Source organism: Fringilla coelebs (genome assembly GCF_963513975.1).
Source record: "Fringilla coelebs genome assembly, chromosome: 3".
Taxonomy (NCBI): Eukaryota; Metazoa; Chordata; class Aves; order Passeriformes; family Fringillidae; genus Fringilla; species Fringilla coelebs.
In genome coordinates this window covers 85,607,827-85,625,962 of record NC_140030.1, presented here as the reverse complement: position 1 = coordinate 85,625,962, position 18,136 = coordinate 85,607,827, and positions in this window count along the sequence as shown.

Below are 18,136 nucleotides of genomic sequence, written 5' to 3'. Positions count from 1 at the left end.
TAAGGAGGATACAGGGGAAAAGAAAAAAAACCCTGCCACTTCTGTGACACTTTCATGTTCAGAATGATGTAACTAGGGTCCAGATAGGACAGGTGCATTGGAAATAGACATTTATGAGGTTACCTGTGGCTGAATTTAAATTCAGCAGCTGGTGTGCACCCTCTCAGGACACTAGAATATCAGCCAGTGGTCTCCTGGAGCACAACACTGCCCTTAAAACACATTAACAATTTTCTTTTTATGGAAAAGAGCACATGAAAGCAAATGATGAGAACTTGAGTTCAATTAAGCATGGAGCCATGTGTGTCAAGGACCAACAGCTTAGAATGGGAAAGCAATACTGTACCCCTTAACTTAAATGTGTCACACAGAGAGCATACAACTTCTTATTAATCTGTGAAATGTGAACTCTTCTTTCACAATTTGAACAGAAAATTGCTCAAGTTGCCAAGTTCTTAACTCCAGAACATTTAAAGAAAAAACTCAAATGTGTTTTTCTTTTGGTAGTTTCTGAAATCTGGTAATGGATGTCCAGCTTTGTTTTATAGATGTAAGCAAGGAGAAACTGTCTAATCCTGCAGGTGTTTCATATACTATACACAAACACTTCAGAGTAGGAAGCATTCAGGGATTTTTGTTCCTTCTCCCAAGGAACAGAAACAGTGCCTGTAGTTATGCTTCTGAATAACAAACCCTAGAAAAACCATCTAGACTGAAACACTGTAGCTTGATTACTTGCACATTTTCATATTGGCTAAAATTACCAGATAAGTGGATCTACAATGTTCTCCTTTCATGCTTTATCACACTGTCTCTCAGTGATTACAGTTTATTAAATTAGGAGTGGTCATTAGAAATAGAGGTTGCCAAGCTATTTATCAGGTTAATTAACTCAGCTTTTTCCTGCTGCCTTATTGATTTGGCAGTCTGAAGCCATTGGATAAATGATTTTCTGGAGGTGTTTATTGCAGTTATAGGATATAATATAGGTATTGAAGTTTACTGTCATCCAGCTAGCCAGTACTTAGATGAGCTGCAATTATCGTATGCAGGTAGATCTTGACCTGCACTCAGACTTCATCCTGACTCATTACACAGGGAGGAATTTCACCCTCCAAAAACACTCAGTGGTTTGTGAGATATTAGCTGATAGGGCTTGCAGCTGGCCAAGGAACTATTTCTTATCTCTGAACAGACAGCCTGAGCAGGGCCATTTAACATGGAGATGGATTTGGGACACTGCAGTCAGAGCACACAGCAGAGAGATTCATCCTACAGATATGGATTACCTTTTGGCATTACCTACCACCTCACCAGAAGTATCCAACAAAATTAAATTGTGCAACATAGGTTGAATACAGGTTTTGTGAATATCTGCTTATGTACTCACTGTAAAGCCTTTCATGATCACTTTGTGAGGCTTTTCTAACCTTTTGTAAACAAACAACTGTGGGGGGAAAAATCACATTTTATCAGCATGATTACAGTAGTTTGACAAAGAACTAAATGCATTTTTCACTAATATTCATGTATTGCATAAATATATTTGCAGACGATTCCGTGAAAAGTTAATACACAGTCCAACTGGTATGCTAGTGAAATGACAGTGAAGGAGCTCTTGTTCTAATTGACCACTTGCAGTTACATCACTTGCTAAAAGAACAGATATTTTGAAAGAAAATTAGTGTTATACAGGGAACAAAACATTTCAAAATTGCAGCAAAACAAAGGCATTACTTTGTGAATTTTTTGAAAGGGTCAGATGCAAAAAAACCTTTCAAAAACATTTTCTTTTGGAAACACTCTTCACAGAGCAGTACATTTCTATGGGGTCATCTTTCATTTGTTATTTTTTTCATTGCTATTTTTTTTTCTGTCACCACAGAGCATAACTTCTTTACTTTAAATGGGTAAGAGCACCGTGTGGGCCAGCGGCATCCTGGAACTGGGGGAGTTGTGGGGGACCCCCAGGATGACAAGGAGGGAGCAGAGCAGCTTGGGGCCAGCCATGGGGCAGCCCAGGACCAGGGAGTGGGCACTCCTGTGCCAGTGCCCCCGAGGCCTTGGCAGTTTTATCTCTTTAACTTCCAGCTAGGGATGATAACTCTGGTTGTCTCTCCCTGCTGAAGCCAATAGGATTCTTTACACTGATTACAGAAGCAGCCAAATAAACACTATATCTCCCATTGTAGGCAAATATCCCCCATTGTAAGCAAGTTAGTGCTAAACTAAACACCTAAATAAAAATACTATGATGGGATATAATGAATATTCTCTTATTATACCTGTTTAATTTTGAACAAATTGACTACTGAAGTAGCAGGCTTTCATTAGAATGAATTTGATCTTACTGCCTCTTGATCATCATCTATAGAAAGAAGACACACTGGTCTCCAAATTCTTCCTGTTTAAAGAGAAATCCAAGAAAATCCCTAATCTCCTCCACACTTGACTCCCTACATTTATCTTTGTTAAATATATATCCTTATCTTAATTTGAAAGAAAAGGTAAGGTTCATATATTTAGTCACTGGAAAACTAACAAGGCCAAACCAGAATTAATAAATAAATATGAAAAACCAAACAGAAGGTGTTCATAGTCTTGTGGTAGAAGTGGTGGCTGATAGCTCCTTCTTGTACTGCCCAATTAGAGCTTTTCTCTGTCAAGAAAGCTTGTCTCCTTGCTTAATTTCTTCATTTCCCATCACTCTTTTGGACTTGTTACAGATGTTAACATCAACCTTAGAACCTCTTCCAATATAAAAATCAGAAAGGAATGAGGTTTTGCCATAAAGATGATCACTTAAAGTATTTTTTGTGGAATAGACCAGTAGAAAATCATAAAAGCCAGGAAAACACCATTCTTGAAAAAGGTGTGAACATTTAGCCCACTAGATGTGGGAAGGGTGTTATTTACTTTACCAAATTTGCAGTCAAATGCTATATTGAAAATTGAAATGGCGAGATGTTGTTTTTCTCTGGTGGCAAATTCTAGTCCTTAGGGATTATTATATTGCATTTTTGCAGAAAGCTGGTGTTTGACAAAAAGAAGCTGGAATATGGGATTTCTAAAGGATCTTTAGATCCTGTTGAACACCCCTCTGGTGATAAGTGTGTCGTAACAGAGAAGAAAAGCATTTGGGGGGATGAAAATTGTTTTCAGAATAGCATTTTACCTAGCTAAAAAAGTTTGTTTCCTTCAACATCAAACAGCAGTTTCACTTAAGAAAACTTTACTGCTATTGAAATAAATGTCAAGCTCTGCAGTGAAAAAACAGACTGTGAAGAGGATGTGTATGAAATAACACATGGGCTGCCTTGCTGACCTTCTGTCCTCCTGGTGGAACTCCTGTTGGATAGCTGAGATGACAAAAGCACCACAGAGGAAGGGGTGGTCTATGCCACTTACCTGGAAATGGATATGGCACAAATTCATACAATCTGTGGCATTAGTTGACTCTCACTGATTCAGAAATTATGTCAGTCTTCATCAGACACTATCACAAAATGCCACAGGAAAGATGGAAAGATCTCCAAAAGGCAGCAGAAGCTGGTGTTAGTCAAGAGAAAACTGAACCCTAAAACAATGCAGGTTTTTTTCTTCTCTGTCTGGACTGATAAAAACTATTTGTGATGCATTCAACTCCAGACAGAAGAGTTAATCATGCCCAACTTTCACAACTCATAGGTATTGTAAAGCCCATTAAATAATTTAAATTAATTTAAGTAATGAAGATATGTAAGTACAGGTGCATATATAGAATACAGAGAATTTTAAGAGACATTTAGTCTAAGGAAATAAAAGTATTAAAAATAGGTTTAAAAATGAGAATGGAGTCCCTAGGGGGCTCCATATGACAGAAGGGCTGCTGTAAAACAAACAAACAAACAAACAAACAAACAAACAAACAAAAACCTCACAAGTTCATGAACATATAATTCTGTGCTCTCTTTCTGACTTTACATTGTAGTCAAATAACTTTAATGCAATGGTGCCAAGTGCCTAAATCTGAAAGGGCAATTACAACATCTAAAATCAATGGAAAAACTACCAGGAAATGTGTTGCAAAACTTCTATGGAAGTGAATTTATTTTTAAAGACTGTCATTCTTCTTTTCTGGAAATTAACATTGCTGCATTTAGAGAATTTATAACAACCAAGAAAGAAAATTTACTATAAACAAAACTGAAAGCAATCTTTTATTGTTCATACTAAATGGAATGGAAAAAAATCAAATAAAGAAATATAATAGTCAGGCTTTCTGACATCATTCCAGTATGAATTCAGCATATTTGTTCATTGTGCCGACAAAATAGTGTTTAAAAATTACATTGGGTGACTACATTGTTGAAGGATTTTTAATCCACTTTTTAATGGTAAAGCCTATGGTTAAATTGGCCAAGATGTTTAAAAATTACTGCTGATTGGATTCCTAACTTTACTTACACAGATGTGGTATAATCAGAAGCACACCCAGTACTGGGATTATACAGTACTACACAGTGATGTATGAAAGAGTAGCTCACAAGTCCTCAGAATATGACAATAAGACATGTCCAAACTGAAAGAGGGTAGGTTTGCATTAGATATTAGGAATAAATTCTTTTCTGTGAGTGTGGTGAAACACTGGGAGAGGTTGCCCAAAGAAGTTGTGGATGTCCCATTAGTGTTCAAGGTGAGGTTGGATGGGGCTCTCAGCAACCTGGTCTAGTGGAAGGTGTCCCTGCCTATGTCAGGGGGGCTGAAAATGGGTGATTTTTAAGGTCCCTTCCTATCCAGGCCATTCTATGATTCTGTGAATATCCAGATATTACAGGGGAAGGAGAAAAACCAGTGCTTAAACATGCAGATACACTGCCCACAAGTCTTCTCAATGACACACCACCATCCCCTTCTCTGCAGAAATACCAGACTTGCTCACATTAAAAAAGCATACAGTTCTTTCAGGGGAAACCAGACCACCAGTCTGAGAGGCAAACAATCAAACAGTGATTTCAGAAGAACCTTCCTGAAATCAAGCCAGAGGGAATAAAGGAAGTTTCTGCCAAGATAAAACGAAAGACCTAGTGTTAGTAGCTACTAAATAGAAACCCAATAAATGTAATAAGTCCTGCAAAGTCATGAATGCCCCTTTAACCTTGCTTATAAGTTTATTTTGTGTAGTGAATATATTTAATTTGAATACTCAGGTAGAAGTGTTTGGATTTGTGGTTTTGCCTTAAAATTATCTTAATTATGATATTCTTAATCTGCCTTTACACCTTTTTTTTTTCCCCCCCGTGGAATGTGTAAATTGACTCCTAAAGAGCTGCTGGCCATTTCCATGCTAGTTCTGTTATTCACATCTTTTCTCTTGCACCTTTATTGCATCTCCAAACGTGACAGAGACCTACAGCTATTCCCAAGGAGAGATGAAGACCCTGCCCCATACTTTGTCAAGGTCCACATAGACACCTCAGGGAAAAGAGGTATGTGTTTCCTTTGCCTCCCCATCCTGGGAAGACTGTCTGCCTTTGCTTGGCAAGAGTGCATCCTCTTCAATCATGTTCCCTAAACCATCCCCTAGGCCCTAGACTCAAACTGTTCTTCTTAGGCTAGGCAGTGACGGACTACCTGAAATTGTTTTTAACAGCACTTTCATCTGCAGCTGAGATTCTTCATGAGAACTGCAGGGTATCAAGAAAGATGATGTTTCAAGAAAAAAAAAAAAAAAAAAAAAAGCCTGTGTCTCACACTCTGGGGGCAGGAGATCTTTTTGAGGTCCTTTGACCTTAGGACTGCAGAATTCAAAATTTTGGTCAGACTCCCTGCTGAGGGGCAGAAAGGCAATGATTATACAGTGACTACTGTACTGTGTTAGTGGAAGGTGCTGATATGATATAGCATCCATCAAGAATACCTTCCAAGCTGTCCAGAAGAAACACAGGGTAACTGAGGTAATAATTGTAGGGTTTAAAAGGGAGTGTGCAGGTATCTGAGGCCATATCAACAAAGTAAGCTTTACCTATGAAACTCCATGGAGTGAACCTTGATAATGTTCCCCAAGCCCTTTCCTTTAATTTTCCTTCTGTCTCTAAATTCAGTGGGTCTAGCTGTAAAATTCCTACAGAGGGTCTTAAAATACTTCCAGCTGTGCTAACACCTGAAGAAAAAAAGATATCTCAGGAGATAACTGCAACCGAATATCCACATCAAAGGAATTTGAGAAGTTTCTGAACTTTAGTTGCTTATTCATATCATATCCTGGGCCTTTCACAGACAAAAACTGTGAAATGGAAAGGAGACCAAAAGGAAACATTACTTTTCTATTATTTTTGCAATGCCTTTAAACAGGGAGACAAATCTAGTTCTTCAGTTGGGTGGGAGCTGCCACTTTGAGTCAGCTGAGACAGTCTTTCAAAGTTAATCACTGTGCTCATACCATCACCCAAAAAGCCTCAGTGTTTTTTTACTTCCCTTTGAATAAAAGTTAATCAGTACAAGACACATAACACAACAAACTGCTTTGCCACAGAGACAGACAACAGACTTTAAATTCCCAGATTTTTAATTTGTTCTTGCGCATTTACAAGACTGCAAAATCTTCGCAATTGGATTCTCCTAGTTTCTCTGTTTTCCATAGTATGGAGCACTCCACCAGAATCAATCTGTACAGCATTTAGCAATGCCTACCAAAAATATGGTTGTGATAATGACTTACAAATAAGTTTTTTTTGCTTCTGAGTTCTAATCCTTCCTGATGCTCCTGGGATATAGTCAATTCCCATGACAGCTAGGAGTTCTCCTCCTACCTCCATTTTAAAAGGTATTTTTCTCTAATTTTTTATGTCTATAGTTTTAAGGTATACTCCAAATATTAGAACTGTCATCATCAAATTTCAGGAACTGGAAGCACTGTGGTGTTGAACAGATAATAAACAATTATACTGCAAATTAGTTAGTTGTGGAGCTATAATCTGCAGTCTCCATGGGAGCATTAGCAGTTGCAAACCTATATCTAAGCACATCCTTTACTCAGCAGCCAAGGTCATGTTTTTGGAGCTGTGATGGATGGCTTAGCTATGCCTCTGCCAGCATTTCTTTCAGGGAGTCATAAGGGAGGGTTGGAGAAGGCATCACTCACGCTGTCAGCGGGCACCAGGGGCTCCAGGAGGAAGGTCGCTCTGCCGCCCTGCCGCTGCCCGCTGGCTCCCTGCCATGGAAGTGCTCCCCGAGGGGGCATCACCCGCTCCCCTCTCAAGCTCTTTGGGAGTCAGGTGTTGTTTGCTGCAAAGTACACACAGCATATCAATGCCAGCAAAACACCAAATGTTCTCCAGGTACAAATATTTACTGGCTGCGGGAATGATTTCCTGGATGGATATCAAGAATTTGCCAATTTGCAAAGATCTCATTTTGAAGGGTTAGAAGATCAGTGAAGAAATAGAAGGTACTGTAAAAAATGGAGAAGAGTAATCTGAATTAACAGTTTGCCATGAGAACCGATACTAAATTAAAACTGCATCATGAGGACACAAAGCTGTTTGCATGACATTTTGGAGTGAGATTTACAAGTAAGTACTGTTGTTGAATTTCAATCATGTCTTGTCTCATTAGGAAAGGACTCTGAGTTGATTTTTACAGGAATCTGAATTTAAGGTCTTTACCCTCATGAGTTGTTACACATAAGAACATTTGGATCCAGATGGAAGAGTCTTTCCCTGATCGTTTCGATGTCATTTGCTTCTGAAAAATTCTGTTCAGCACCATCCCACTGTGAATAAGCTCCACATACCCAAACAAGCACTGATGATGCTTACTAAACACTATCAAAGCTTAGTGTATGGAAGAGTGGAGCAGGACAAGGATTCTGAACAGCAGAAAAAATTACTATGAGCACATATCAGATCTTAAGAGTCAAGTTCTCTGGACAAGGCAATATATCTTCACTGGCAACCACAAAGCTCTGCAATGTAATTCTGTCTAGAACCAGTGCAAGGAAACAAACAACAACAACAAAAAAATCACACCCAAAGAGTTCCAGGAAACTGTTCATCTTTCTGACAGAGTGTTGTCCCATTTCCTCCTGTGTCTGAGCTCTCTCATCTGTGGCCACTGAATGGTCTGACACAACTTCCTCTGAGTTAGTGTTAGTTAGCCTAAAGGTTTCCAGAGAGAATATCTTCTGATCACAAACACTAGTAATTTCATATATATATTTGATTTGCTTTTACTTTATAAGATAGATCTGCTGGCAGGTCAAAGACACAGCTCAAAGAATGTCATGCTACAAAAATGAAAAACAACCCCCAAAGGTATTTTCACAGGACACAATTATTAATTTTAGAGCAGGTTATAAAAAACAGACTATAAGATAATTCATTCTTCTAATGAAGAATATGGAAACAAGAAAAGAAAGAGAAAACAGGCAAAATTGCTAATTTAGCACCTTTAATTTTCAAAAGAAGATTTTGCCATGCAGAAAAAAACATTTAATAAAAGTCACTCATCTCTCCCTCTCTCTCACCCCTTAAAAAAGAACATGTCTAGAAGCTTAATGCCAGCTGTAACTGAATGTGACTAATTTAATCTTTTTATGTTAGCAAGAAAAGGGAAGGGATAATTAGTTTACTATCCTCAGATATTCAGAATAACTCTAGTTTGTGATAAAATGTCAGAATGTATCAGAAATATAATTTTTAAAGCAGTATGTTTCAAAACTTTCAGACCCACTAGAGGTCACTAGAATGGCCATTTTCTGAGGAAAAACAGTGCAAGAATAAATTTCAGCATAAAACTGGATTTTGTTAACACAGAAATGAGCTTAAGACAGAGGTGAAAATAAACATAGTGTAACATGGTGAGTGGGACACAGAGATACAATATGCATTCACTCCATTAGAAGTGTACTGTAGATGTGTTATGAACATGAAGACAGACAAACAAGCACAAGACAGACTATCCTAGGCCTACCCTCTCCCCTCTGAGAAGACGTGGAATTAAAAATATGTTAATTTAGTACTATCATGTTCTCATTCAGGGAAAGAAATTGGAATATTTCAAGGAAAAGCAACAAGATCACAGGTGGCTTAGAAATAAAAAGTATGCTGTGTAAAAATCATTTGACAAAATGCTTTGCCTTTTTATTACTCTTAGTTTAAGTACACATATACATATATCCAGAAATATTATTCATGTCCATTATATAGGCATATAGGGAAGAAATTAACAATTTACATAATTTAAAATAGGTGATGTGTAAAATTGGCCCATGAAGATTTCCTGTGCCAGCCATTTATCTTAAACTAATGGCAAAGCAGATATAATAGATAAAAAACTGACAGACTCTGAAAATATTGGAGTGTCCTCTATCATTGTGATACTTCTAAGCTTAGAAAAGCACAGGATCAGATCAATGGGCCTATTTGCCAAGCCAGTTGTGAAATAAAGAATGAGATTTCTTGAAGGGACTATTTTTTATCTTCTAATACTCTCTCATTTTCATAAATCAACACTCCAAACATGGGGGCTGTCAGGGAGTACCTGCTCCCCAGTGTGGGATGCACCAGAAAAGGAACCAAATGCCCAAGACAAGGCACCTGTTCTCTGCTGAGGCTGGGCACTCCAACAAAATCATGATTCCTGGTGCTCCAATTTGGCAAGCAGTTGCAGAGTGCTCACAGGTTTTCTTTACTTGGCCACCAGATACAGAGGCCAGAGATCAAGAGCTTCTGCAGTCTAAGTAGAAGAGCCACAAAATGTGTAAAAAAGCAAATATTTTCAGTCATTGCTGGGTAATGATAAATGTTGAAAGCAATATTTTCAAAGGATGGGAAAATTAGAGCTGAAATGGAAAAAAGTCTTGCTTTTTCTTTTCAGGCTCAATACTCTTTTATATGTCAGACTCCTCTCCTGTGCAATGAATCTAGTGAATTCTACATCCAAAGATCTCTGTCTTGGTAAGACAGAAAATTGCAGCACCATGACATCTGCGTTTCAAACTCTGGATTACTTCAAAAAATAATGGAAAATGTACAGTGTTTGATAAATATTGTGGATATAAACAGTCTTTTGATTTTAATCCCAAAGTCTATAATTAGTAATTGCAGGGTTTAGTCAAATGCCTTTGGGTTTTTTCCCTGAAATTGATATTTCTGACTATATACCAAAGGGTCAAGATTTTCAAGAGAAAAAAATTTGATTAAACTTTTTTTCTCCTGCTCTTATTGCTTTTTCCCCTGAGGAAAAAGTAGAAAAGCAGGCACACATGAAAATGTTTGCTCAGCTTCACTCTCAGCAAAGAAATTAAAGCAAAGAGATTTTACAAAATTGCCTGAGATATCACTAGACATTTAGACTAAACCAGAAGCCTAAATTCAAAGGGTGAAACACAGAATGAAAGATATAATTTTAACCAGCAGCTGTCCATCTAAGGAAAGGCACAACAAGCAGAGCAGAGAATGCATTGTCTGTTTAAGCTTTAAAAACACTTGGGATTTTAGACAGACAAACCTTAGTCGTACAATATGTTTGAAATGTACAACTTCTGGGTTTCAGCAATAGTACCTACAAGATTAATTGCCCTTCTCAATTACCAGAAAGAGCAAAGGTCCAGGGAGGAAATGTTTTTTTAGATTGGATAATCTATCTGCAAAGAAATCTGCATGATTGTTTTGTCTTCTGCATTGGAAACAGAGGCACAGATGAGTTACTCATTACTTCATTGATACAATTTCACTGCACTGATGAGCATTCAATAAATCTCTTGGGTCAGCAGGAACCCCCAGGTACTTTATAAGGAAGAGGGATCATGAAAACCTTGGACTAGTTGACCTGTTACCAATAAACTAGTAAATAATTGTATTCTAAAACAAGCTTTCTGTTCCCTCTCAGCAATTGTTAATCTTAATAGTGGAATCTAGGGAGAATTCATAAGAATTTACTGTGACTAATGCTCAGCACTTTTTCTTAATGCTTCATATTCCTTCTATCTGTTTCTTGGCTAAATCTGATTATCAGTGCATAAAAAAAATTCCAGTTCCAGCTCTCTGCCTTAATTCTAATCAGCATATCTTTATATCATAAAGTGAGACTCCCATTTGTGGCATTGATATTCTTTATAAAAAGCAATTTCCTAAGACTCACAGCACCTCTCTAAAGTCTTATTCTGACATTAGTACCAGGGGAAATTATTTGTCTATACTTAAATTGCATATTTTTTACTAGCACGTAAAAAGAAACCAAATCCCCTGAATACTAATTGTGTGAGACAATCATGGGTTATTCCTTTTACTTTATTTTCTTCCTCACCACCAATGCAAATTTTGAACTTGCTTTGAAGAACTTGCAGAGACCCAAGGCTTCAAGCCTGGACTCAAATGTTCCTCTTACCCACTTAGCTTAACAACAATTTCTCTTTTCTCCTGGCCAGGTATGTTTTGCATCTGTATGATTTGCCTCCATAATTACTTTACAGAAAGTCAATGTAACAACTTTAAAAGCATTTTTCCTATGGAGAAAACTCACCATTCAGAAGGTATTACAATTTATAGAGAATTATTGTCAATCCTCAACTGAATATGCAACCTCTGACTTTGCTGGTTTTCCAGTATCAGGTTTGAGGACTACTAGATATAGGAATCACAATTACTGTCATAGCCATAAAAGCCATCTATACATCAAAGGAAGAGTTCAGGATCAAGTAGAATGAGTCCTGGAGCAACATGGTCTAAAGAAAAATGTACCTGCACATGACAAAGGGGGTTGGACTAGATCTGCAAAGGTCCCTTCCAACACAAACACTGTGATGGTCACAGCATTTCAAAGCCTATTCCCCTTGGCTCCTCAAAACTCCAGCTCTCTTAAACATAAGAACTATTTATGCTCAGAAATACTCACAAGGGAAAACTCCCATTTCTATTCAGCTTAGCCTGTGCTATGCTGGCACGTGACAAACTGTCAGCTGAATCAATCCTGGGGATGAGAAGGATCCATATCCACGGGTCTCTTAATATTTTCTGCTAGGAGCAAGTTTTGCAGATTGTCTTAGAGCTCCCAGTTTCCACACTCATCTCTCTTCTGGTGGCATTGTGGAATGGCATGGAAAATTGGTCTATATTTTCCCCAGGTTTTAATTTTTCTTTTTAAAAAAACAAATTAAATAGATCGTTTTTTAGGCTTTCCTATCAATTATAATTTCTAATGTTCTTATTTATGCTTTCTCAGACCTCAGTCTAATACAAAGAGCACCTACAGAAAGCTTTGAACACTGCTGCCACATTATTTAAACATTTAATGACATCAGACTTCTTAAACAGAAACCATTCAAAGCAACAGCATTCACCTCCCTCACATCCCATCACTATCAATCGTTAGACCAAGGTAATCTCATTATCAATCATTAGACCTAGGTAATCTATAATTCAAGGTGAAGCCTCAGGAATTGGAATGGAAAGCAAAGAAAAAAAAAACAAAACAAAAAGCCAAAAAAAACCCACCAAACAAAAACAACCAAAAAATCCAACCAACCAAAAAAATACAAAAAAACCCAAACCAAACAAATATACATTTTTCACAGACTGATATTTCACAAAATGAGACAGAAAACATAGGGGTTTTTTTCCTTCACTCAGGGAGCAAAAGCAGAATGTCTTTTTAGTCTTCCCTTCCAGTGCCTTAATTCCCCCTTTCTTTCACTTTCTAGTTCTTTTTCTGTCTCTGTCTCTTCCCTCACAGCCCACTTGTAGGAAAGGGAGATTTACCTAATCCTAAAGAATTAAGGAAAACCAAGAAACTTCACACCTGGCAGACAAGCAGGCAGGGAGCTGTTTCACTGCTTTCCCTATCAAGAAAGAAGTCTTGTGAACAAACTGAAGCTCTCCTGTGGGATTTTTAACAACATTGTGAACAATTCTCATCCAACATTTATGTCAGCAAACTGGAAGTTTCACAAGTAAAACTCTTGCATTACTGCCCTATGTTGAATTGTTCTTACCTCCATAATAAAATTAGCACCACAGACTACTTGAAAACTAGTTAATGTTTACTTTTAATTTAAAAAAAAGGACCCCCAGGACACTTATGAGAAATAGTGAGAATTCAGTTTGGAATGCTCTGCTAATCTCAGTTGTTGCTAATTTTGATCACTTTCATTTCAGTTTATTCTTAAAAAAAAAAACAAACAAACAACTGGTGATACTTACATACCACATGATCATAGCTGGTAAATGCAGCAGAGTTCAATAGTGAAGAAGAATGGACTTTTATGTGGATAACAGTAGTTTGCTAAAAAAAGATGTCTCAATAATTTTATCTAAATCCCACACAGAACTTTATGCAAATTTCAAGTAAAAAGGCAAGGAAGAATAAAGCTGCTATATATGCTGACATACAAAAAACAGTCTGTCAGTCTTCCTTTAAATAAAACTTGTTCATTACTAAATGCCTTAAAAAATCTGTCACATTTTTTTCAAAAATCAGTAATTTTAAATTTTCATCCTATCTCTTGGTACTATATCTTCTTCCAATCCCTTTATTAGTAGTTGAAGGGAGAAAACAATCTGAGACTTTTCACAGCTACTGATTTGCAGTAAAATTTGCAGTTAAAAATTGGCAGTCCTTTGCCACACAAATCAGGTATTTACTTGTTACAATTATGTCTCTACATTTTGTGTATCTGGAATCAGTGCAGGTGAATGATCTCAATGATCTGCTACCCAAGGGAAAAAAGCAAGAGTGGAATTACCTTTATCTCATTTTTTCCCAACTTTTGTCAACCTTGGGCTGAAATCCATCAGGGAAAGGCACTTGCTTAGATCAGACAACATTGAATCCCAATATTATTCAAAAAAAAATGGCCAGGTAGTGAGGTGTAACTCCCAAGTGCCTAAAACTCTGCACCATATGTCTTCTAGCATCCTTTGGAGGTTTTAGAGCTGCTGGAGACACATAAGTGCAGTGTTGGCAGGATCAGCCAACACAGGCAATTACTTGGAAAAAACTTGTGTACAGTAATGCAATAGTCCTTTTGCTCATTTTAGTGACAAAACAAGCTCCAGGATCTCTCTGTATTCCAGTAGGTTCTTCCTATACTCATCAAAAAAGCTCTGAAAGCCTGGCTCTCCAGGACAGAAATTCTTCATTATTTTCCATGACAATAATTTTTCTTCTGTGTTTTAAATGTTTCTCAGCCTAACCATTACTCCCTTAAATTCTGACAGCTGTAGGACTACATCTCTTTTTTTCTCCACAGTGTTTTTCTTCAGCTGTTCAAAGACCATCCTCCTGTCCTTTAGCTCTTATCAGCTCTGGATATCTATTCAATATCCAAAGCTTATCTTCTTCCCCAGTAAGTTTCCCCAGATGAAAAAATTTCACTACAAATTCTTTTGGAAATCAGCATTTTCCTTAACACACTAAAAATTCATACTTTTCCCCACAGACCAGAATCAGAAATTTTCTGATACTCACAACATTTAAGCATGTGGGAATAAAAAAAAAAAAATCTGGTCATCACTGTTGACTAACACTGTTGTGTACACCCTTCCCCAAACCATGAGAACATGAAGTGTAAGATTAAAAACATAGACAAAATAAATAAAACTAGCTAAATAACTCAAAAATAACTAAAACTAACCACATTGCTCTACTGTAACAAAATGCTATTGCTTTCATACAAACCCCAAATTTTAATCTTTTTTTTTTTTTGATTTCTGGGTCAACTTCTAAAAGTGTCAACTTCTAAAAACATTTAGGGCAGCAATCACATTTTCTATATTCTGAAGTCATCCTGTCAATCCCACTTCTCTTTCAGCTTGGAGGGGCCTCTGTTCAGTGCCCCAGCGGCTTCTGGTAGCAGCACTGGAACAGGCTCACTTGTGGCACCTCTGGTTTATTGTTTATAGGATCCCACAGCGATCCCACAGCAGCTGGAGCCCAGCTGAACATCTGCAAGTGTGTTCTTTGCCCCTGAGAGAGGCTAAACCTTTTTCCAGCCACTAGGTCCAGCCCAGACTGGGAGAGAGACAGACTGGCTAACAGCTCTTCTGGCTGTGTCTGCCTGAAGAACCCCAGTGCTGGAGGAGACACTGTCAGGATGTGCTTTGGTGTCAGTAGTGGTGCTATCGTGACTCCTCTCAAGACCAAACCATTGCCTAAGCACTCGCAATTTTTCTAACTTTTCTCTGATTTTTCATGCCTCGAGTGCTTGTCTTGTACAAGAGTCACATGGCAGATTTCATTAGCAGCTCAAGGTTTCTAAGTGAAGTTTCTGCTCCTTCAATCTCCAACCCCAGGCTGACTTGGTGACAAGAAGTAATGAGGTGGCAGGAAAGTTTTTGTCCCTTTCAGCTACAATAAATCCTCAGTAATTCTGATTTCTAGGCACTGCATACAGTGGCATGACAACTTCCCTTCACAAAGGCATGTCTTCTCAGGCTGGAAGCTGTGTCCTTAATAAGACACGTTGAGTTGGATGTCATTTCTGTCATAAGGTGAAAAGATTCTTTGTCCAGATAAAGACAACTGCATCATCTTTGAGGAAGGCTGTGCCTGGGAATCAGAGTCAAACAGAAATCTAGTGCTCTTAAAGACATCTGGGAGTTCCTGGTTTCTGCACCAGCATGGCTGTCATCATTATCTTCAGCTTTTTAAGCCCTTGGGTCCTTGTGCTAAGCCCCTTTCTCTGGTCCAGGGCTGGAAGGCAATTAGACCAGTAGTCAGTGGTAAATGAAGCCCAAAGCTCTCTGCTGAAAGATTCAGTCACAAGAGATCCTTGACACAAGCTGACAGTGGAGAAATTAACAAGCAGAAAAGCAGAGCTCACTGATGCTTTTTCCCTATGCTACTACATGTAGTAAATAACATGTAGAGATATCAGGTTGGGGTTGTTTTTCAGCTTCACAAATTTTTGCAGGCTAGAGCAGATTTACAAAGCAAGGGTCAGATCCTAAGCCAGCAGAGACACCCCAGGCTCCAGGTGCAATGTCAGAAGGTCAGCAAGGTGCTTCCCCCTCGTGTATGTTGAGACTGAGCAGAATCCCAAACTCCTGTCTCTGCTCAGCCAGGTAGACTGCTACACAAGAGACAGAGGATGAGTGGGGCAGTTGATATTGCTCACAGAGATCCCTTCCCTTGCTTTCTCCCCCTTACATGCCCCTTATACTAAGCGCTGAGAGTGCTTCATTGCAGAATCTAGTTATGTGTGAAGCCACATTCATTTTACCTCAAAAATGCTGGCAGTTTTGGAACATTACATGCCCATTTAAGGTAAATTCAAACATGGACTTCAAACTGAAACTGCTGGTCAAAATTAGGTGGGTATGGATATGCTGTGCCAAATCAATGATTGTGCCAGGATACCAGAATTTAGTCCTCAGCCATGTGTCTTTTTAGACACATAATGGTAAGGAATGTGTCTTTTCTGAAAGAAAATCCTAAAATCCAGTGTGAAAAAAAGCTTTTCTTAGTTTGAATTCTTTGATGGTTGGTTTCTACTGTCAAGGCTCCTGCAAAGGTGTCATTCCTCCTCTTTCCCACTCTCCTTGCTGATTACAGAGATTATTAGGCTATGTTTAGGGAGAGCAGCTTACTTCAAGGCACTTTCCAACTTCATCATTGAGGTAAGTCTTGTCCACCATAAAGAAAATTTCTGCATCCATTTCGATGCACCACATAGGCACTTGGGACTAGTGTCACAAGGAGGGAGGATTAGGGATGTTGATATTCAGTGTGATATCATAAAATCACAGAATTAGAGTTGGAAAGGATTGGGTTGGAAGGGACTTGAGATATCACCTAGTTCCAAGCATTATGCCATGGGCTCAGATGCCACCCACTAGATCAGATTGCTCAGGGCCCCATCCAACCTGGCCTTGAACATTTCCAGAGATGGGGCATCCACAATTTCCCTGGCCAACCTTGTCCAGCGTCTTACCACACTCACTGTAAAGAATTTCTTCCTAATATCTAATCTAAATCTCTCCTCTTTTGGTTTAAAGCAGTTCCTACTTGTCCTATTATTATCTGCCCTTGTAAAAACTCCCTGTCTCTCTTCTTTCTAAGTTCCCTTTAGGGCCTGGAAGGCCTCAATGGGATGTCCCTGAAGTCTTCTCTTCTCCAGGCTGAACAACAACAATTCAGTTTGTCCTCCTAGGAGAAGTGCTCCAGTCCTCTTATCTTCATGGCACTCCTCAGGATCCACTCCAACAGGCTCAGTCTTTCTTCCTGAGGATCCTTGACTGAGGACCCCAGACCTGGAGGCAACACTCCAGCTGGGGTCTCACATTAGGACAGCGTAGAGGAGGCAAATCACCTCTTTCCACTTGCTGGCTACTCCTCTTTGAATGTAGTCCAGGATATAGTTGAGCTTTTGGGCTCCTACTGCTGGCTCAGTTCCAGCTTTTTGTCCACCAGAACCCCCAAACCCTTCTCCACAGAACTGTTTCTAATGAGTTCTTCTCCCAGCCTGAACTCACATCTGGGATTGCCTCAATCCAAGTGCAGCACCTTGCACTTGGACCTGAAGCTCATGAGGTTCTCATGGGCCCACTTCTAAGTTTGTAAATGGTCCTGTGTGGGGTCCCAGCTCAAACCAAATTCCCAAACACAGACAGAGAGGAAGAGCCGTGTGTAAGAATCAAGATTCAGGATACGCCCCACACAACACAAGGCATCTGCAACACCTCTGGAGGCTGTGCATTAAAATCCTTATCATAAAATAGACTGAAGGGCTTTATGAATCCATGTCTCACAAATTGCAAGTGCTACAACACCTGGATTCCCATGTAAGAGACAGGAAGACATTTCTTCCTGCTGACACTTCCTTAGCGTGCTGAAAGAACATCCACAAAGACATTCCCAGAAGATAAGGTAGTCAAGTGAATATGCAATTACTTATTAAAATTATAAATGTTAAGAGTTAGGGTATGAATAGTTGCATGCATGGAGGAAATAACAGAAATGTGGGCGTCTGGCGACCATAGGGCTACAGCTATCTGCCAAAAGTGGTAACATTTTAGTATGTGGTTCAAATAGGAACTTTTGCCGTCCTCTTTCTTCTTCTCAGGTGAGGAAAGGGTTTTAATACTTTGCCAGTTGCAGAGGGTTTAGGATAATATTATAACTAGAATGTCTACTGCTGTGAGATCATTACAAAATC